The 22,471-nt window shown below is 44.5% G+C and overlaps 1 long non-coding RNA gene across 1 annotated transcript in view; it reads left to right on the top strand.

Annotated features, from left to right (window-relative positions):
- Positions 1-605: 605 nt before the first annotated feature.
- LOC124417804 overlaps positions 606-22,471 on the top strand; it is a 40,229-nt gene continuing 18,363 nt past the window's right edge. The window contains exons 1-2 of the long non-coding RNA XR_006939028.1: positions 606-858; positions 6,418-6,460. This is a non-coding gene — a long non-coding RNA (uncharacterized LOC124417804). The remainder of the gene's footprint in view (positions 859-6,417; positions 6,461-22,471) is intronic.

The following is a 22,471-nucleotide window of genomic DNA, read 5'->3' as shown; positions in this document are numbered from 1 at the left end:
AGGAGAGCTGCTCACCATGCTAGGAGCAGCTTGTTCCCAGCCTGCCGCCCCTTCCCTGGCGTTGGCACAACCCGGCTACAGCGACTTCCAGTCCTAATTGGAGCCTTCGGGCATGATTGTGTTATTATTATTTAATAAACAACCACATAAAACGCTGGTTGACATTTAAATAAGAGTAAAGAAAGGGAAGCTCTGACTCCTAGGCTGTTTTGTTTTGCTGTTGACTCCAGTGGAAGCAGGAGCAGGTTCTCTACGCAATACCTTTGCTTGCGTGGCTCATGCTCACCTGTAGGGTTTTAGGGAAGGCACTGAAAGGGAACAGACCTATTGCAGCAGTCTGCCCCTGTTGCAATATAAGCTGTGAATAAGTAGCTGCCACCTGGGCATTCCCAAGGAAAATACGTCCATGGTCATCTGAAAGGCCATGAGGATAATCCTAGTGAGAATAAATGAAAGAGAACTTTGTTTTTTGCATTTGGTTGTATGTTGCAGACATTCAGAAGAGGACTTATCGTGGCAAAAGAAAACATTCTGTCCTTGAGGGGATCTCAGAATAGCACAACGTGTTCAATAAGGCTTTGAAAGAAAACAAAGAGCTGAAGGCCAGAGCTGACTCCTTCAGACAAGAGTATAAAATGCAGGACTCAAAGTACTTAAAATACTTCAGTGACAAGCAACAAAGAAATGCCTGTTACTATAATTGCCTGCATTAAGTAAAGAGCCAGAAAATCTTGAGAACTTTTAAAAAAGTAGATATTTGATGTGTAGGGAGTGTAAGAACAAAATTCTCTCGGGCCATGGCCGGAGCCCTGAATCAGCAGAACTCTTTTCCTTGAAGAAAGTGAAAACCAGAGGAGGGTGAGTACATACACCCTTATTATCTTTTCTCGTGGTGGATCAAAGAGGTGGCGTTCTCAGGGTTGCCAGTTTCCTGCAGTGAATGTGGAGTGCAGGGCTTATTTCTCTCTTAAGCAACTTTTCAAATACGCTAGTCTTGTAATGGACCTCTTATGAGATCTGAATCCTATTTACTAGCTTGCATATGGTATAATTGTTTTAAAGGTATTCAGTAGGAGTGAAGCATTCCTGCCATTTAGAAAAATTATATACATATATGCTTTAATTCGAGGGTGTTCACCCCTCATTCTTCCCACCATTTCATTACCTGCTTGCTCTCCCTATGTTATATATTAAAAGCTTCATGGAGTGGTTTGCTTGCATTTACATATGTGGATGGTAATAATTCTGTGATGTTGCTTGGAACTTCTGCATGAACATGTTATATAAAGTCAGTGTGGGCATGACAAATGTACTGCAGATTTTTCATAGATAAACACAGTCAGTGAATGCAAATATGAATGAGTTTGTGTGCAAGCTTTAATATCTAGGCAGAGCTTGTACGTGCGTAACACCTGCAACCACAACTGTCAGTGCAAACAGGGAAACTTGTTTTAAGGCATTTGTGCTGATTTAAAAGTGCTGGACTTTGAAATACTTCAGCTGGCATGGTGCAGATGTGTTCATCCTCCGGCAGGTATTTAAGTGCGTAAACTCTGTTATTAAAGAATACAAACTTCATTAGCAGTTGATATTCCAAAGACGTTGGGAAAACAGGTACCCAAATAGTGAGAATCCCTTGTGAGGCAAGTAATGACTTTTAAAGACATCGTGTAGATCTTACTGGGAAATGGATTAAAAAGTGCTAGTTGATGGTCTTTGATGGTCTTTGGGAGGTGAGCATTAAGCATGGAGAAATTTTTAGAAGCAGAAATAGAAGTGTACGGAAAGGGTGGTGGATTTGCTTTCATGGCCGTGTAGCTGGTAGAAGGGTTGGTATAGAAGCAGGAAGTTTTCTTACAAAAAGACACTGCAGGGATATACAGTGTAAGGAGGAAATGGGGGCTGTCTGAGCATGGGCTCTATACAGAATATGTGAAATAATCTTCCCTGGAAGGGAGACTGAGTGTCTATTTATTATGAGAGCATTGAAACAAGCATAGCATATATTAAAAATGCAGAGAAGTATGCTCTGTAAAGTTTTCTGGTGTGTTTTATCAAAGCTGTTCATGTTATAGGAAGAAAAAGATACATGGAAGTTCAGGGTTTTAATCAACAAAATGACAAAACAAACATTGCTCAGCCTTTTCTTCGTTCCTGAATACAACCTTCGCTTGCTTTGTTTTTTTGCTGGAGGTAAAGTTGGCCTGAATTGTCCTAGAACATTTCCTAGATACAGAGTTCAGGTTCAGCATCTGAAGGAAACTGGTTCTCCATTCAATGAGAGTTCATGTACTCACTCAGAATAACACCATACGAAGTAGCTATTGAACTACTGTAAGAAAAGTTATGTTCTGTAAGGAGAGGAAATGAACTTATCTTTGTGTTTGCATCTCTTTGGAGCTTAGCATAAGAGGCTTATTCATGGCAAATCAAAAGAGGACTGTCTTCCAAATGCCCAGTAGACTGAAGAAGGTGGCTGGGAGCACCTCTGTCTCCCCATTTGGCACTTTTTCTTGTTGGTTGCTCCTACAGAATACCTGGAAAAAACAAACAAACACAACCAAAACCAAAATGAAACAAAAAACTCCAAAACATAAATAAATGACATTAGTTTCATTGTATTTTAGAACTTTTTTCTTTTTTTTTCCATATAGCACTAGGATGATGTCAGAGTTTGATTATAGGCTAGGTTGTTCCAATAAGAGCAATTAATTCGGGGGCAAAAGCTGGTGAGGACCCTGTCAGACACTGAACAATGTTTTTGGTTTTCATGCACTGAATCATCCGTGTTTATAGGCCTCCAACATGTAAATCACCCTGAGGTAATCTGGAAGGGAAGGATATGAATAAGCCAATTAAATTGGCAAAGAGCCTAAGGAACACCCTGTTTAGGGATAAAATCACATGCCTGTCCTTGTGCCAATAGTTCTGGAGAAAGAAATGGAGTTCCAGCCCTTGTAATTTATTTCTTTGCAGATATACGTGATTTAAAAGACTTTAGTCTTCTCCTTTTGTATGTATGAGCTCAGGTGACTGAGATAAGGTGTTTTGTGCAAGTAACTCTTATTTTGATGACACAGAAGGATGTCATCCAGGTTGCAGAGGGTGTAGGAACTAGTTGCCTCACATATGGTAATTACTTCTTATTCAGTTTTATGATATGAATATACAAAGGACTGAATTGCCCTTTATCTTTCCAAGTACCTCCTTTTTTTGTCTTTTGGAAAGGGAGGCACAATTTTCCACTAGGAAACCTCCACCTAGCTCAGCAGTTACCTGCATACTGTAAGGTGCTCTGTATCTAAATAACAAAAACAACTGCTTCTTCCTACCATATGCCAAGCCCATGTCATCAAAGGCATGATGTAACGGCAAAAAAGGCAGAGGTGAGAAACGTTGTTCTTTGAAGCTGTGACGAAGAAAAAACATTTGCATTCTTAGTTTCATTTTTCACAGTATAAATGGGCAAATGGGCACTTCCTGTGCTTTTAAGAGGGTTGCTGCATTTTCTGGAAGTCTAACTGGATATTTCTGCCATCCCACCCAAATCTTTGAACTTCTAGGCTAATTCCCATCAGGCAAAGAGCTGGCTCTCTTGAGGAGACACATTGCATACGCCTCTGCTGGCGGAAAGGCCCCAGCAAAACTCTTGGTTGACATCAGGCAGTTTACATGGGAGTGGATCATTATGAGATCCCTAAGTGTGGGAGAAGTTGTAATTGGCATTTGTACGTTACTAGGCATCAGAGAATTTAGCTGTAAACAAATCCATAGGAAATGGTTAGGAGTCGCCAGATGCACTGCTCACAGAACTACTTGTTTAAGGATCTTTTGGGGCTTAATTCTTTAGATACCATTAAGGGTAGGGGAGGCACCACCTAACACCCCTCTGGATGCCTTGGAAGTAGCAGCACCAGGAAATCCTAGATACAACACACAGACTGGCAGAAGATCCAGACAAACATAGCTGTTCAAGATGGTTTGGATTCCTTTCACCCAACCCCAGCCATCTGATAGCTCACCAGTGAGCCAGAGCTGGTCTCCACTCCCCGTGGAGACAAAGAGGCACCTTCCAGGAACAATTTGTTCCAGCCCAAAATAGGTATAAAATGGCTATGAAGAGCACTTCTTTTTCTTCTTCTCAAGCTGTGTGCGGAGGAGGCCTTGATGGTGGTCTGAACTCACTAGGCAGCCCGTGCTTGATGAGGTGAATCCCCACCTGAGCCTACCTGGGACCTGGCCACACGTTGCTGGCAGCAGAGCAAGCTCCCATTGCTTGAGGAAGGCTTGGAGTTTTGTACCAGGGGGTCAGTACAAGGGCCTCTTTTGATCTGTACTGGAACCGGAGGCCCGCTTGGCCTCTCAGACGTGTCTATGGCCCTTACTCATTTTCAGGCACTCAGACAGTGCTCAGAGCAGTGGAAAGAAACAGAAATAGCTGCTTTCACTTCTGCGTTGGTGTATGGGCCCTGCACAGAAACAGGAACTGAAGTAAGGTTAAGCAGGGTGTAAAGGAACAGTGTTTGGTAAAAGAAGGGAGAAACACATGACCTAGCCAAGCCTAACTGCAGGGCAGTGTACATAAGCTGTTGCTGTGTCCTCAGGAAAACAAGGGCCTAGGGAAACAGCCCAAGGCTGAGCTGCATGAAGCACAGGGCTTATGATCCAGCCTAAGTCCTTCTGTCCCCATAGACAGAGCTCTAGAATCACCGTGACCTTCCTCCTGCCCTTGTTAGACTGAAATATGTAGCGCAGATGTAGGACATAGTTCATCATTTATCAAGGGTAAATACAGCTCTGGATGGGAACATGGAGGTGAAAAGCGTTCTGCACACAGCGCTTGCTTGCGTGTTGTGGCTTGCTGCTTTGACAAAACAGAACTCTTTGTCTTTTTGTAACACTGGTGAGCGATTCCTTATCATAACCTTGCGAGATCTTTCAAGCGTGTTCATGAATAGGAAGATGATTAAGATGACACATCAAGGTTTCCTGAATGCTTATTGCTATTCAGCAGCATCCTCATGTGTTTCTTAGTTTTCGTTCCAAAACAAGGTGTTTCTAATCTCTGGTGTGATTGGTAAACCACATCCTCTCCCCCTTGGTGGCCCAGCTTACTGTGAAACAGAGCAAAAAGAAAGTGAGTTTAAGCAAGGAGCTGTCAGAGCTATAGCAGATAATTTGGCAGACCCTGAGGTGACCTCTGCAAAGCAGGCTTCCCCTGCTCTGAACAATTACTGTGACAAAATGCAAGGCTAAAAATGAAGTGACCTGACCAAAAAGCTTAGCACGAGAGAGGCTAAATGGGGATTTAGATGATATGTTTTGTAGAGGAGATAGAGAAGATAGCTGTGTAGCTGGGGAAGAGTTGAAAGTCTCACTCTGAACACATCCATAAATCATCATGCCAGGTAGGGTATTTTCTCTTCCCCCGAGTGCTTTGCAGGCTGGGAGTCTGCTTCAGCTACAGCTGCTTCTCTTCAAGAGCCCATTAGAGCCACAAGACTTGTTTTTAAGCTGTGTATGAAAGATGTAATGCTTCTCTTTGTCATGCAGCTGAAGAATTAGGTCTGTAGCCTGACTAAAGTGCCTTTTTTGAGGAGAGGACTCATGTTAATTGCCCTACATCTAAGGAAATCTAATTTCAGAAGCACAAGGACACAGAGGGAAAAAAAGGAAGCCTGATTTTTCCAGAGTTGAAGTGATGGCATTGGTGCAGAGATGTATGTCACCATCAGTGCCTCTGGGCCTTCTGGCTACCACAATTGTTAACAGAGGGCAGGAGGGCAACTGAGGCCAGTGGCTTCAGGGACAAACGTCCCTGGTATACAGACAGTGTCTTTTGCAAAGGGCTGAGGGGTCTGCAAGAGGCAGCGCAGTGCAGAAAGTTTTTCCCTAACCTCTGATGGCTTCTATGGCTTCTACACCCGGCTTGCAAAATGAAGTAGTTCTGGTGGTTTCTTTTTCTTCAACCTATTTTACACTTCATGCGAGGCTACATTTGCGCTAAGTGCACTATAGGCCCACCCAGTTCAGAAGAGGTAGAGATAAATTTACATTGTAGCCTCATTTCCTTGATTTGACAGGGCAGAGAGAGAAATCCCAGGAGCCACATATCCTGAGATTTATTCCAAAATGGTTAGAAAGAGCAAATGAAAAAATCTGTGTGCTTCTTGATGTGTCCACCCCCAAGACACACAGCCCTTCTTGCTTCCTGCCCTTCTGCTCCTACTCCATCAGCTCTGTAGCCCCAAGGACTTAGCTACCACTTGCTCCTTGCTATCTGGTGCCCTCTGGTGCTGTAAACAACTGCCCAGGCTGATCCCATCACACCCCTGTACACCCCTGTAGGTGTGGGGACCAGCATGTACTCCAATGGGGAGACTTGTGAACTTGTTTCTGCTTTTTTTCCAATTGCAGCCTGGCTGTTGGAGAATCCTCCACTGTGGCACACTGTGTGCAGGTAAGACTGGGTCTGGGAGGCAGGACAAGCTAGTTCCTGCATCTCTAGTCCTGTTCTAGTCAGTAATGATGGAAAGTAAGAACGTGACAGGTTCTCACTCATCCTCACTCTGCTTAACATAACCCAACCATCTAAGTATCTCTTTTTTGCTTTATTCCCTCCCCTCCTCGAGCTTTTGTCCTCTAGTTCTCTTCCCCTCTTCTACTACCTCTTCCCTTTTATTACTGTTCCCTCTTTATAGTTGCCTGGTCTCACTGAAGAAACCCTCATCCTTTTTCCCTCCTCTTCCCCTAGAATCATAGAATCATCAAGGTTGGAAAAGATGTCCAAGGTCATCTAGCCCAACCATATATGGATGGTGGTCTATGCAGTGGGAAACCCTTTCATAAGGGCATGTAGTGACAGGATGGGGGGAAATGGCTTTAAACTGGGAGGAGGTACATTTAGACTAGATTTCAGGAAGAAATTCTTTACTTTGAGGGTGGTGACGCACTGGAACAGGTTGCCCAGTGAGGTTGTGTATGCCCCCTCCCTGGAAGCATTCAAGGCCAGGCTGGATGGGGCTTTGAGCAACCTGGCCTATAGCAGGGAAGGGTGGAACTAGACAGTCTTAGAGGTCTCTTCCAACCCAAACCATTCCATGATTCTATGCCATTCCCTCCACATGCAGTCTCTGATCCTGTTCCAAACACCTTGTCCTATTGCAGGGCCATGGCTCAGGAATGCTTGAGCTTTATACATACTCAGACCCATTGTTCAGAAAACAGAATTACAGTATCTATGCTGTCCTTCGTCTCTCCTTTAATTAATCAATTCTAATTGATTGATTGATGGTGGCTTTCTGGCATAACAATCTCCCAGGTCCAAGGAGCAGCCACATGCCTTTCATTCTCACGTATCTGCCTGGAGCATGTGGAACGTATTAACCTCACAGAATTAGTTAGAGCCTCTTCTAAATTAGTTTGTATGAACTGTCAGGACTCACTTCTCTGAACTATAAGAAAGCTGATGACAGAGGCAGATAGCAACGATAGGCTCATGGATCATTCTCTCATTCTTGGTCCAAGCAGACCTCATCCTTGCCAGGAAGGAGTGGATCACTCTGTGACCACAGTAGATTGCCTTCCCCGGTTATGATGCCTATGCTCTCTTCAGTTAATGTTCACTCCCTGGGATGGCCAGACCCTGTTCATGATGATGTTGTTGTAATAGTACACCAAGAGTCTGTTGGTGCCACATGTGAATGAGGATCATTGTAAAAGGTTGAAGCTGTCTGATCCCTGTCACTCTTAGAGGGTGTACTCTCTGAGTTGCAGACACTCTTGTGCCCCCAGCTTCTTCATGAAGCCCCAGATCATCAAGCCCTTTTCTTCTGCTTCAGCGCTCATCTCAGATTCCTCAGTCTTCTCTCATTTGGCTCCTTTGGAACAGCCTTACTGCTGGGCTTTCATAATGACAAAAAGATGATAGTGCTTCCATGCTGCTGGTGCATCTGGGAGTAGCTGCTATAAGGAAGGACCAGCCTCACCTGCTCACTTATTGCAGGCTGGATTGGTTCTCATTTGTAATCTAGTTACCACCAGGAGTGGTGGTGGTGGACTTCATGTCAAATTTACTGCTCTAGGACCACTAACCTGACAAATTTCAGTTCTCTGCCTTACAAAGAAAACAGAGGAAAAAAGCAATAATATTTTTTTTTTAACAAAGCTCACTCTTAGAAACAGCTGAACCAGTTAAAAGAAAGAAAGAAAGAAAGAAAGAAAGAAAGAAAGAAAGAAAGAGAGAGAGAGAGAGAGAGAGAGAGAGAGAAGGGAAGAAAGGAAGAAAGGAAGAAAGGAAGAAAGGAAGAAAGGAAGAAAGAAAGAGAGAGAAAGAAGGGAAGAAAGGAAGAAAGGAAGAAAGGAAGAAAGGAAGAAAGGAAGGAAGGAAGAAAGGAAGGAAGGAAGGAAGGAAGGAAGGAAGGAAGGAAGGAAGGAAGGAAGGAAGGAAGGAAGGAAGGAAGGAAGGAAGGAAGGAAGGAAGGAAGGAAGGAAGGAAGGAAGGAAGGAAGGAAGGAAGGAAGGAAGGAAGAAAGAAAGAAAGAAAGAAAGAAAGAAAGAAAGAAAGAAAGAAAGAAAGAAAGAAAGAAAGAAAGAAAGGTAACTTCCTCAAACTCAACCTAAACCACCAAACCCAACAAACAAGCTACGCGCTGTACACAGGCATGAGGCTTGAAACGTGAGCTGGAACTGATAAAAGGTTGGCAGAGTTGTAAGCAAACTTAAAGCGGGATCTTATAAAGAGAAGTTGGGTAATCTTCCAAAAAGTGGTGCTACCAGTCCTGTCAATGAATACTTAGATATGGCCCTTGCAGATTGCAGGTCCCTTTGCTGCAGTGCTCACTGGTGAGTCATGTGGATGATCGCTAATTGAAGGATAGAAAATGGCCTGCTGTGGCCTGCAGCCATTACAAGCTGTGCATTTTTGAAGGGATGTTTGTTGCAATCCTCTCTATTTTCTGTAGATGGGGTGTGGCTCTCCCATTCCTGGCAAAGTGGCTGGTGCAGCCTTTGGTTGGGAAAATATGGGTGCTGTTGCATGACAAAGTTTCCCTTGGGGGGGGAACATCGCCTCCTTCCTCTCCAGCACAGCATCAGCCGTGGGACAGTTCCCTAAAGCACAACTGAGCTGCATAGAAATCTGGCAGCTTTATCCAGTTCGTAGTTATATGGATCATGCTCATGGAAACATCTGAATCACATTTCACACTATCCACCTAACTACATAAACACAGCCTAATCCTCTTCTTAGGATGTGAACCTTATGTTCTCTCAGACTTCCTTTGCCTTCTTTCACTAGAGGTCTCATGACCCTTGCTTCTTGCATAATTATTTGTGCATGATGGAATGTGGCTATGTTCAAATTCTCTAGCTGGTACTGAGAAGTCACTCTGTTCACATTTAAATGCAGGCGCACAAGTTCCTCTGGTTGTGACTCATTAAGCAGGTTGTTCCCCATGCAGAATGGGAGGAAAACAACAATCAGCCCCACAGACAGCAAAGCTTGGGTAGGCACTAGCTCCACAGCTGATCCTATGGTGGGTATGACACCTCCTATCCCCCCCTGTCTTCTTTGTGTCATCCCACTGCTGCATTCTCCAAGATTCACTTGCTTGGCCAACCCACGACTGTCTGGAGTCACACAGCAGAAGGCAGGCTAGGGCACAGTGCTGCAAATGTATGGATCATGGAATTATCTAGGTTGGAAAAGACCCTCAAAATCATCAAGTCCAACCATCAACCTGACCTACCAGGTCCTGCTACTTGATCATTTTCCTTAGTGTCACGTCCACACATCTCTTAGATGCCTACAGGGACAGGTACTCCACCATCCCCCTTGGCAGCCTGCTCCCATACTTGACCAGTGTGGGTGAAGCATGGGCTTAGTCCTATGGAGGTTGCAAGCAGGGAGCAGTCTAGTGAGTATTCTCATGGATATTGAATGCAGCCTGGCAGACAGAAAAATAAATGCACCCTCTGTTTTTTACAAAAAGCCAGAGACTGCTGTGCTAGTTCAGACTGATGAAGTCTGGTATTCTGCTTCAGACAGCAATGGGCAGTGGCTGCTAAAGGACATACAAGAAATGCTGAAGTAAAACAGAGATGAAATCATTCACTGTGTACTTTTCTCATCATCCTACTGATAACTAGGTCACTAGTTAACTGCGTCACCAACTACTGACCAGCAAGATTTGGGAAGAAACAGGACTTCACGCTGAAATACTTCAGTTGCTGTCCTACATGGTTCTTGTCACTTGGATGAAACAAAAATAGGGAATGAACGAATCCTCCATCCTATTCTTTCAGAAGCTGATGACAAACCCCTCTTTGTTCTCAAAGGCGCTGGATCATACCTGTCATTATCTCACACAGAGCACAATTAATATCGTGACTAAGTTTTAACAGTGAGTCAAAATTGATTGTTTTTAAGCCTTGTTGGCAAGGCTGGAACCTTGTTGTCAGCTTCCTTCTTCAATGACAGTGAGACAACCACTCTGTAAAAACATTTTTTGTTACTGTACACTACAGTGAAAAATGCAGGTGAGCAATATTTTATATACACGGATACGAAACTGGTTATATTACAAGGAACTGAGCAAACAAAGCATTTGGGTTTTTATTTTTTGTACTGTAAATGAGGAGATTTCATTACCCAGAATCTGGATACACCTTGCTTGGTAAATACAATAGCAAATGGGTTCTTCAAATCTTTGTTCATAAGCATTCCAGTGGGCAACAGTTCAGCAACACAAGCAAAATGTACTGTTCCTAGAAATCTCCTGATTCCGCTGCTGTCCTGTATATGTCCGTGAGTTGATAGCATGGCTGTTATAATTGAACACAAAAATACATCTGTTAGCAAACAGGAAGAATCTGGATGGCATCAACAAGACGGAAATGGACTGTGCCAAGATGGGAGGCCAGTGGTATGGGGAAGGTTGTCAGGCTTTCAGAGTGAAAATCTGAGTTGTCTGTCACCGTGTGGTGATAAGAAAGGAGGCTGTAAAACTAGCATGTTTGACAGACAGTTAACAAGGCAGAAATGAGAGATAGTGTTGTTTCATTTCTATTTCTTTCACTAGTAATGCTCTTACATTTTCGTCTAGACACTTATACACTGTAGACATTGCGTGTAAATTTCTGTCGACTTGCACATATGGTGTGGCATGGTTGAAGAGAGAACAAATTGGCAGCAGACAGCCAGCATCCTGGGGAGAGGTCTGAGATTTGGCTGCTTCCATGTGTATCTACCCAATCCCACTTACTCTGCTGGAGATTTGGAGAAGAAAAAAGAAAATCAATCAGAAACCAGGGCTGAGCTCTATTTCCATAGAATCATAGAATCATAGAATCGCTAAGGTTGGAAAAGACCCACAGGATCATTCAGTCCAACCATTCACCCATCACCAATGGTTCTCACTAAACCATGTCCCTCAACACAATGTCCAAATGCTCTTTGAACACCACCTGGATCAGTGACTCCACCACCTCTCTGGGCAGCCCATTCCAGTGCCTGACCACCCTCTCAGAGAAGCAGTATTTCCTAACGTCCAGCCTGAACCTCCCCTGGTGCAGATTGAAGCCATTCCCTCTAGTCCTATCACTAGTCACCCGAGAGAAGAGGCCAACCCCCAGCTCACTACAACCTCCCTTCAGGTAGTTATAGAGAGCAATAAGGTCTCCCCTGAGCCTCCTCTTCTCTAGACTCAACAATCCCAGCTCCTTCAGCCACTCCTCATAAGGCCTGTGCTCCAGACCCCTCACCAGCTCTGTTGCCTTCCTCTGGACATGCTCCAGGGCCTTGATGTGTTTCTTACAGAGAGGGGCCCAAAACTGGACACAGTACTCAAGGTGTGGCCTCACCAGTGCTGAGTACAGGGGGACAATTACTTCCTTGTTCCTGCTGGCTACACTATTTCTGATACAAGCCAGGATGCCATTGACATTCTTGGCCACCTGGGCACACTGCTGGTTCACACTCATGTTCAGTCTAGCGTCAATCAACACTCCCAGGTCCATTTCCTCTCCACAATCTTCCAGCCACTCTGCCCCAAGCCTGTAGTGTTGCCTGGGGTTATTGTGGCCAAAGTGCAGGACCCGGCATTTGGTCTTGTTGAATCCCATCCCATTGGCTTCAGCCCAGCTATCCAACCTATCCAGATCCCTCTGTAAGGCCTCGCTACCCTCAGGCAGATCGACACTTCCAGCCAGCTTGGTGTCATCTGCAAACTTACTGAGGGTGCACTCAATGCCCTCATCCAGGTCATCAATAAAGATATTAAACAGGACAGGCCCCAGCAGTGACCCCCAGGGAACACCACTCATGACTGGTCGCCAGCTGGATTTAACTCCATTCACCACCACTCTCTGGGCCCAGCCCTCCAGCCAGTTCCTTACCCAGCCAAGAGTATATCTGTCCAAGCCACGGATTTTGAAAGTGATAGTGACATAAAGACAGAAATAGAATACAGAGGTGATCTCAAAAATGAAGATGATCCATGTAGTTCCAGAAACTAGAGATTTCTCACAGGATATTGCTAGGTTAATAAATTAAGGCTCTGACATGTGGGTGTAAAAATTCAATCAAAAGTCTGTCTTTAGGAACCAAAGAAACTGCTCCTATTTTCAAAAGGGTGGAATATATGATGGTTTCAGCTGCTTTCTTCTTCCTGCTTTTATTTTGTGAATGGGGTAGTGCTCAGCATAGTGACTTTTTGGGAGCCATCCTGCTTGCCTGAATTGTTAGAATGCACAGTAAATGGGTAGGATGGCTCAGCCACTTCCCCTGTCTTTTATTACAAGTTCTTTAAAATGATCACATCTTTTCAGAGGCATAAACCATATGTGTTATAAAATATAAGTAAATGGAAACATAGATTTTCTGTTACATGCCATCTTTCTCCCCACTCCAACCAGCTGGTTGGAGGTTCCTTCCTATCAGTCCGCTCCCTGCACTAACCTGTGTGTGAACATCTCCCTCCTGCCTTCCAGTGGCTTCTCAGAAAGAGAAGAATCTGCCCAAGTTAAGATCGAATCATTAAGATTGGAAAAGACCTCAGAGATCACCGAGTCCAACTGTCAGCCCACCCCCACCATGCCAACTAACTGCCTCCCTCAGAGCCACATCCACATGGTTCTTACAGTGATTCCATCACTTCCCTGGGCAGCCTGTGTCAGTGCTTCACCACTCCTGAGGAGAAATTGTTCCCGATACCCAACCTGAACCTCCCTAAGAGGAGATTATGGCTTTAATGATTAAACTCCCTGGGACAGTGATGTATCCAACAGAAGTGTTGCCTGAGGGGGATGCTTAGTTTTAAGCACAATTCCAGGGGGAATAAAGCCTCGTCCTGCCAAATCTGAGTGGTTTTCGAAGCTGAAATGTTTGCTGATGACTTTTCTATGTAAATAGGTCATGTCAGTATGCTATCTTGCTCAAACAATCTCAGTTACATTGGTTTAATGCTGACTTCTGCTGATAGCCTTTTGGATTGAGAAGAGGATGTCATGGATGCAAAAGTGCATCTTGATTAATTATTTCTTTTTCTTTTTCCCAGCACATGAATCTAAAATGGCCCTGCTGCCCTCTTACTGTAACTTAATTGCATGGGTTGGAATTTAATTCACATTAATGTTTGTGCCCTAGATGTTTGAAGTCCAGAGCTAATCCAAAGAATCATTTTATTTCGTCACAGCCTTGTTTTCCCCACTGGATCTCGCTCTCTGTGCCGTGAATATTTCTTGATGATCTTTATGTTAGCCATTTAGAGACAGACATAGAGACAGACATCTGAGCTAGTCCCATGGCAGTAAAATGGTTTCTGGCAGTCAGCGTTTGAAATTTTGGGGAACAACATAATTTGTAGCACAGAAAATTTAGAAAGACTGGGAGACTATCAGGGACTTAATTAAAGGACAGCATTGTCCTGATTTCTCTATTTTGTAATGCTGAGAGATCCAGCTGTGTGACAACTCCAAATTACACTGAATTCTTGACCTCTGGTAGCAGTTATTTCCCAGTATGCTCAGGATGATCAGCACTCTGGCTCAAACAGCCCAAGACACGTTCTTTCCTTTGTCTGTGCTTTGTAGGGCTGTGGGCTTCAGGGAGCTTCTCTCACACTCTGAAAGAATCAACTCCGTGTCACTAAGTTCAAAAGAGGGAATTAGCTTCCAACCAGATGTGCTATCAGTGGGGCAGTGCTCCTTGGTTACCTTGGCACTCACTAAACCAGCTGAGCGAATGTCCAGGATGTCCTGTGTGCATCACTTCCTATACATCGCCTTGTCTCTAATCCACAGCTGCTGTGGACTTTCCTTTCAGCATAGAGCTGCTTTGTCTGAATAAGTAGCAACAGAATCTAAAGAAGCAATAGATTTTGAAACTGAGACAACTGGAGCAATCGTTCTTTGATCTCTGGCAAAGCCCAGGGGCTTGATTGTTTTCCAGTGGAAGGAGCTGAGATAAATGAGTCTTGGGGAGTAGGAAACTCGAAGAGTTCAGGCTGGAGGTGCACTAGAGCAAAGGGTTTGGGGGTGTGCACCTTATATCAGCATAGGCATCGCTGAGCCACAGGGTTCCTCGCAGCCAGGCTCGCACATATTCTGTAGGAACTGGCAGGAATGTTTCTTTCCATAGACCTCTGCCACCTCCTTGGAAGCGGATCAAACCCATTTTATTAAAAACCACCATTTGACTCCTCATGTTTTTATACTGATTAAGAACATTGACTTGGCTAGCTGAACAAGGGAACCGATTGTGGCTCAACTGCTTCACGCTGGAAAAGCTTTGATCGGACTGAGTGGGAGTTTATGTTTAAGGTACTGTATAAAATGAATGTTGGTGATAAGCTTATAAACTGAATTTGAACCTTGCACAGGCTCCAGAGAGAAGGAATAAACAACTCAATTTATATTCTCCACAGATACACACCAAGATGTCCCTCTGACCTTCAGTTATTTTCCTTGGGGGGAGGGAAGGTCAGATGGTTTCTTAAACTGTTTGAAATGATTTGTCCAGATTAGCTGTCTGTGCTGAAGATGGAGAGCTTTCAGTGTGGCTCCCAGGAGCCCTGGAGCCAACTATAATGAATGGGCTTGGTGTTTCACTCTGAGGATAAAAAAGCTGAATGAGTTACAGAGCTGCCAAATAACCCCAGTTCATTCACACAAACTTCAGGATAATGTGCTTCTCTTGATCCCAACATGATATCGTTAGAATAGCTTATTTCAAGGGCATCCGTGTCAGACATCTTCTCTCCCTCATTACTTATCAGCCTCTGAAGTATACACAGCAGTGAATTGCAATTAGAGGACACTGATGTCTGACATGAAACCCAGAGGAGCATGTAGGGCTCATCTCCTATTGATACTGAAGCTGGTGATCAAGCTCGCTGGGGATCAGATGGAAGCAAGGTTAGATGGTCATCCTGTGAAAACCTCCACTCCAGTACATCTAGGTGTAAGTGCAGAAGCTGATTTGACAAGTTTGGTCCAATAATTATTTGTCATAGTGGTCCATGAAGTGCAGATCCCAAGACAGCCGTCACAGAGAGGCTGGGGCTGCCACAAACCCTGGGCATGAAGGATCCCCTCACAGAGGCAGGCAGTGAGCATTTCTTTTCCTGGGAGACATTTTCTTTGGAAGGTGAGGTTGTGATCTCTCTGAACAGATGTCTAAATATTTTATCAGAGAAGTCATCCAGCTGATGCGTGAGTCTTACAGCTGTAGAAAAAGAGAGTTTTGTTTGTGTTTTCTTGAAGCAGAGGGCTAGAAGGGAGAAAGCCAAGGTTTGGCTGTGGGCAAGTCACTCCTATCTTTTCACTGCTCCAGCAGCCTCCCCACGACTGCTCTGAAAGTAAGCTGCAGAGACACAGCACCCCCAACTTTCACAGACATTCTCCTTTCCCTGGAGGTATTAAGGTCAGGTTTGGTGGGCAGCCTGATCTGGTGGGTGGCAGCCCTGCCCATGGCAGAGGTTTGGAGCTCAATTATTTTTAAGGTCCCTTCCAACCTAAGCCATTCTATGATCCTCTGCCTCAAAACAAATGTTTTTCATTTATCATAACAAAGGGAACACTCTTTAAACCTGGTTTACAGTTCATTTCCAATTTGACTGCACGCTAAGTGGATGCAATAATATATATCTAAATCAGAGATGAGCTGCAAAGTCTCATTTGTGAACTGGAACCCCATTCTTTGAGGTAAAGTTCTTTTGCTTCTAGCCCAGCTCCACCGCCTTTGTACACAAATAGTTACAGGAAAAGATATCATAAACATCATGTTCCTCAGGCCTTCTCAGAGCATTATTGACTTCTTCACGTGCTCCTGTTCAGGACTCACAGACTCACTAAGTACTCAGCTTCCACCACAGTAATTTTATTCTCAACATACTCTCTTCATCATGCATTATTCTGTTCTACTCTGCCCTGAAATAACAAAGTTTAATTGGCGATCTGGCTCTGATTTACTAGTATCTCCTTGTGCATGGAAGGAGACCTCAAATTCGACACACTCATTCTCAATCAATGTCAGCTTGGTATTAACTCAATGTTATTACATTATTGATTTTGTTCATCCCAGGAGCTACATCAATTTATCATGGAATTTACACTTCTTTAACAACCAGCACAAATCAGGAACATTTGTTACGCTTGCAATGTAGACTGGAAGGTTTTTGGAATCTGATCCTTATTTTCCTTTACATTTGTTTAGACTTCCAGTTAATCTGAATTCCTATCTTGCTCCTTTGAACTTACAACCAACTATAAATACTTTTGATAAATTTCCTGGCTAAAATGTGTATTGCAACATAGTTCTGAAAAAATGCAAAATACCCATTGCCTTCTGATATATTGATGTAACTGGTTTGAGGAAATAAATGGTTGGGCGTTTTACATTACACAGTGACCACATGTAAGCAATAAAAGCTGTTTATAACCTCAATTATCCCTTCGGTTCTATTATACACAGTGCAACCATTTGTAGTTTTAACTCGTGTTTTGAAGGCGTTCAGCAAATGAAAAACATAGCAAAAGAAATTGTCCTTTTCCATTGCATTTCGCAGGCTGACTTATTTGCAACAGATAAAATTTTCTGGGAAACTTCATTGTTTCTTCATTTGTTACGACTTTCTCTGGCTGAGCTCTGTGATGGATGGAGGAATACTGAAAGGATGACGTCCAACGAGTGGGAAGTGAAAGCTGAGGGGGTTTTTGAAGTGGAAGCTGAAGTTGAGTTTTGAAAAAAAATTGGTTGATGTCTAGATAGACATTATGTCTAGATAGACAGAAATGATGATTTAGCATTTGGGAGAAACGATGTGGGACATCAGAGCAGTCCCAGAACTGGCTGGCGTTAATAGATGTGCATTTTAGAGGGCTAAAGCACCGTTAGTATCCTTCCACATACACACAGAGAAATCCACCACTGGTTGGAGAGTGAGGCACAGTTGTAAACTCTCTATTCTATGTAGTAATTTTATCACTACTGCTGTTTATCAAGCCAGTCGCTTTTGTCTGTTACCTGTGTGCAGTAAGAATAAAACTTGCTGGATATACCATTCCTTAGTAGTAAGGGGACAGAGAACAGTCAGAAGCACAAAGATGGACTTTATTGTAAATAAAAGGATCAATTCAGCCAAATTTAACTTTAAATGCATGAGTAAGCGAGGAAAGGGAGGGTTGCAAAATCTGTTTCCATGGCAATGCCACCCTTCAGTGTTACCTAACACAATCAGGATTACATCATCAGAACAAACTTTCATCAGTTCATCACAGTTTGGCTGTAAGACACTATTTTGAGCTCAGTGTGGAAATGATGCTTTTATATCAATTTCCCACCTCCAGAGTGTTGCAATCAGTGTAGGAAACCCCATTCAGTCACAGCCTGCCACAGGCTGCTGTGGGAGAGACCATCACACCACCCAAAACACTAAATGAAAAATCCAGGAGCTCGAGGATTTGTTGGGGCTTCCTTTCCAAAGACACCAAAGCAGGAGCCAGAGTGGGTACCATGGAACCTGAGTGCTCATGAGGTTTGAAAAAAAAGTAGATTGGAGGCAGGAAAAAGAAGATAGAATCCCAGAATGGCTGAGGTTGGAAGGGACCTCTGGCTCCACCCAGCCCATCCCCTGCCCAAGCAGGGACACCCACTGCAGGGTGCCTAGGACCACATTCAGGCAGCTTCTGAAGAGCTTCAAGGAGGAGACTCCACAGTCCGTGGGGAGCCTGTGCCAATGCTCAGCCATCCTCACAGAAAAAAAAAGAGCTCTCGAGGACTTGCTTTGAATTTGCCTGAGCAGACAGATTTTTCTATTGTGTTTTTCCTTTTGTAACACAGCCAGCTTGCATCTGCGCCAGAAGCCCTGTGCATGAGAGCCATAGTGGTACCTGCAATGTCAAAGTGCTGTAGGGAGACATTAGGTTACTTCTCAGACTGCATGGTGCAGGAGAAACCCTTCTCCAGGTCAGATCTGGGCCTGCTGATGTGCCAGGAAGGCCACATACCAGAACAGTGGGAGAGGTGGAGCATCCCTACCACTTTTTCCCTGTGTCTTGAGTGATGGTGAGTCAAGTGAGGCCTCATCCAGCGCCAGGCATGCTCATGCCAGGTTAACCCAGCAGTGTTTCTAATGTTTCTAAGCTTGCATGAGCAACCAGAGTGGATTTACCCCAGCTTTGTACCATGTGGCATTTAACTTGGCTCAGTGCACTCTAAAGCTGGCTTTGGCACATCACTGAGCTGTGGTTCGGAGCTGTGACAAAGGCTAGGCCAGGCTGCCTGGAGGGTTGCTGGAGATGCCTGGCCTTGGGGTGGAGGTTTTGCTGTGCTCACCTGCATTCCTGGTGCTGTGTGCTGTAACCAAAAGCCCCTGACCCTGGGGCCAAGCCCTGGGCCTCTGCAGCAGTACTGCATCTTCAGCAGCTGCCTTATGCAGCCTTGACTATTAAAATATCTTCACTTCTATTGCTGGGACTCCTTCATTTTCCTTTCACTGGCTGGGCACAGACAAATGGTGTTCTGGGAGTCCATATTGGCAAAGGTTGCCAAAGTTAGATTTCCACACAGAGGGAACACATTTCTTACCCTACCCTGTAACCATGGTGACTTGTTTTCTTTTAAATTCCTTCCCCTTAGGTTCAACGCTATCTTTAGATGTCATCCTGTTTTGACAAATGTGCAATGTAGTTCCTGATGCTATCAGGGAACCCTGGCATGACAAGGACTGGCTTAAGCAGCAGCTGTATAACTGTATCAGAGACGAATGGCGCAGCCGGTGCCCTTTCTGGAAATGCTCCCATTTTCTGTGATCTTTGCTCTGACACTGCATCCAGCAGTGGCTTGGTGCGCCTCTCTGTGGGTTTTTGTCTTTCCTCCTCCCCAGATCTTGTGCAAGCACCTCCTTGCCACAGAGATTCACTTACGCTCTGGACTTAGGGAGGCATTAATGCAGCCTTCCAGTACCTAAAGGAGGCCTACAGGAAAGGTGGGGAGGGACTCTATCAGGAAATGTAGTGACAAGAAAGGGGTGATGGCTTTAAACTAAAAGAAGGGAGATTTAGATTAGATATTAGGAAGAAATTATCTACTTTGAAGATGGTGAAGCACAGCAACAGGCTGCCCAGAGAAGCTGTGGGTGCCCCATCCCTGGAGGCACTCAAGGCCAGGTTGGATGGGGCCCTGGGCAGCCTGAGCTGGTGGGTGGTGTCCCTGCTCATGACACAGGGGCTAGAGTATGGTCCCATCAGTGATTTCCCAGACACGCAGCATGGGCCAGTTGCATTCGGGACACTGGTGAAATGGGCTCCCCAGCAGAGATCATGGAGGCAGAGGCCAAGTGAGATGTCCCCTGAGATCTTGTGGCTGGCGCATGGTTTGTGCATCTTTACTTCTTTCAAAAACAATTCATGCCTCTATTATGTGCTAATATTATGCACAACCAGCGAAAGCAGCATGTGAAATTTAAAGTTTTATTGCCTCTACTTTTATTCAAAGGAAACTTTAAATTTGCAGTACTTAAGAGATGCAAATTTTTTTGTTTCATGCAATATTTTGCATTAAACCTCTGATGCTCTGAATATAGCAGCCTGTCTCTCTGCAGGTGTGTGTTTAACCCAGGTAACTCCATCCTACTGCCTTTGCATGTTCAAAAGTCTCAGTTTTCCTGATGTTTTTCCCTTGGAGAGGTGGGTGTGAGCAGGGCAGACTTCCTATTCTCTGTTGCTCAGATCTGGTCAGGGTGCTGTGTGCACAGCTGTTACCCATGCAAATACAGGGAATGCCACCTGTTGTTTTGACAGCCAGAGGTGATGCACGGGGCAGAGAGACTATGAGCTGCTCCTCTGGCATCTCCAGCTGTTTTACCACCCTGTGCTTAAGGGTGCACAGAAGGTAAAGACCATTCAAGTCCATATGGTCAGAGACATCACATCAAAATGTTATTGGAAATCTGGCCTAAATTATAGACCATACTGTCTGACATCACCTTCAGCTAAATCATAAGATGACATTTCCTTCTTATAATGGACTGTATAAGCCTCAGTTTCAAGAGGCCAACAAAATTATCCCATCATTACATAGCTGATTTAAGGCCAACGTGCTTTCAGAGTTGCAGAGGTGATCTTTAGCATCACACAAGAGTTTTATATTTCTTTAATTAACAGCATCATTCTGCACGTTGGCAAGAAACTGTAATGGCACTTTATTCTCCTACTGACCAATCAGCAGACATTTGCAGTGATAATGCTGTCAAGAGACAGACTCTAAATACTACAAAACAGAAACCTTTAAATAGTTAAATACTATACGCTCAAAATACACTGTATTCGTAATACTACATTAGAATAAATAGTTGGGGCCAAAATCTGTGCTATAACTGGATCAAATGTGTCCTTCCAAACGTTTGTTTTTTGGTTTTTTTTTTGATCCAGATATCTTTGAGACCTAAACATTGTGCAGGCTGTTGTAAGCAGGAGGTGCAAAGTACAATAAGGTTAGGTGGTTAGGTCAATAGTGTTTACTTACAAGAGCATACCTGTTTTTAACTAAGACACAGCCAGGCACTAGGACGTGCCAGGCTTTCTTTGTAGGTCCCAAGAGCCGAATACTCTGGGTATGCTCTTGAGCAGCCGGCATTGAGCCAGGCTGGCGTGGTGGCACTGCAGCCAAGATCTCCGAAAGCGGTGTCTGTGGCACAGCTATCAGCTACAGTCTACTCAGAAATAAGCTGACAAAAGGCCTCTGAAGCTGGAATTGCTGTGTGCATACCCAGATTTGCCTGGGTTAGCAAGCAGGAATTTTTTCTCACCCAGATCCAGCAGAGCTACAAGGCAGTTATGTTTTCTGATCCAAGTCCAACAGGTCGGCTCCTGCATGTTTCCTCACTGCTCCTTCCCCTCACCCAACCCAACCTCAACATGATGCTTGGGATGCAGCACCTCCTGTCTTCCCTTTCACCAGGCCAGGTGTAGAAACTCCCTGCCGCCCCTGCCCCTGGCTGCTCATTCTCCCTGCTGAGCATTGGGTCACTGCCCCTGGGGCAACAATCACCAGCCCAGGGCATGGGTAGGGAGTCTTATCCTCCAAGAAAATATGTAGCAACTCCACCCTTGACCAATCTGATCTGCCCAGAAGTCAGAGCAGCTCTGTGTTTGCTTTTGTTTTGGGTTTAAATAAGTGCTCAGCTATCTCTCAGAGCTATCTCACATGAACGGGTGTGGTGAAACTGCCAATTTAACCCAACCTGGGACATCTTCAAATGAATGGCCCATCTCCATAAAACCACTTTATCTCATTAATTTAATTTGTTTACAAGTTGATCATTTAAAGACTGTCGCCACTCATCTTCTGGCTTAATGAGATTGAGTCTATGTTTGCTGGCAATCAAAACTAATCTAGTAAGACCTCCCAAAAACAGAAAAGGCCTGTGCAGAAGTCTGCACTGTTTTGAGAGCATGTCTTTCACAGGCTGGGCATAGGTCTCGGAGGGATTTGATTGCGCACTAGATCACGCTTTTAGGAAGTAGGAAGAAATTGCAGCATGTTCTGGGTGTTCTTCTCCAAACTTTCATCATCCCATCATCATTTCCCATCTCGAGGTTCTGCAAACCCCGACCGCCTGCAAGACAAGCCACCTCCTTCCCAGATCAGCAGCAACACTTGGGTCAAATAATAGAATCGTAGCATCATTCGGGTTGGAAGGAACCCTTAAAGGTTGGACCCTTGAAGTCCAACTCCTCTGCCATGAACAGGGACACATACAGCTAGATCAGGCTGCTCAGAGCCCTGTCCAGCCTGACCTTGGGTGTCTCCAAGGATGGAGCATCCACCACCTCTCTGGGTACTGAACATAGAGAGCTACTTCCTGAATCCACCACAGCCACTGGAAAAATGCCCCTGGCTTTCACAGGGCTAGGGTTTCATCCTAACAAGTGTGCTGTAGTTGAAAAGCTACAGGCCAAACACACCCAC

The sequence above is a fragment of the Gallus gallus genome, chromosome 3, assembly GCF_016699485.2.
Source record: "Gallus gallus isolate bGalGal1 chromosome 3, bGalGal1.mat.broiler.GRCg7b, whole genome shotgun sequence".
NCBI classification, from domain to species: Eukaryota; Metazoa; Chordata; class Aves; order Galliformes; family Phasianidae; genus Gallus; species Gallus gallus.
This window is presented reverse-complemented; position numbering and strand designations above follow the sequence as displayed.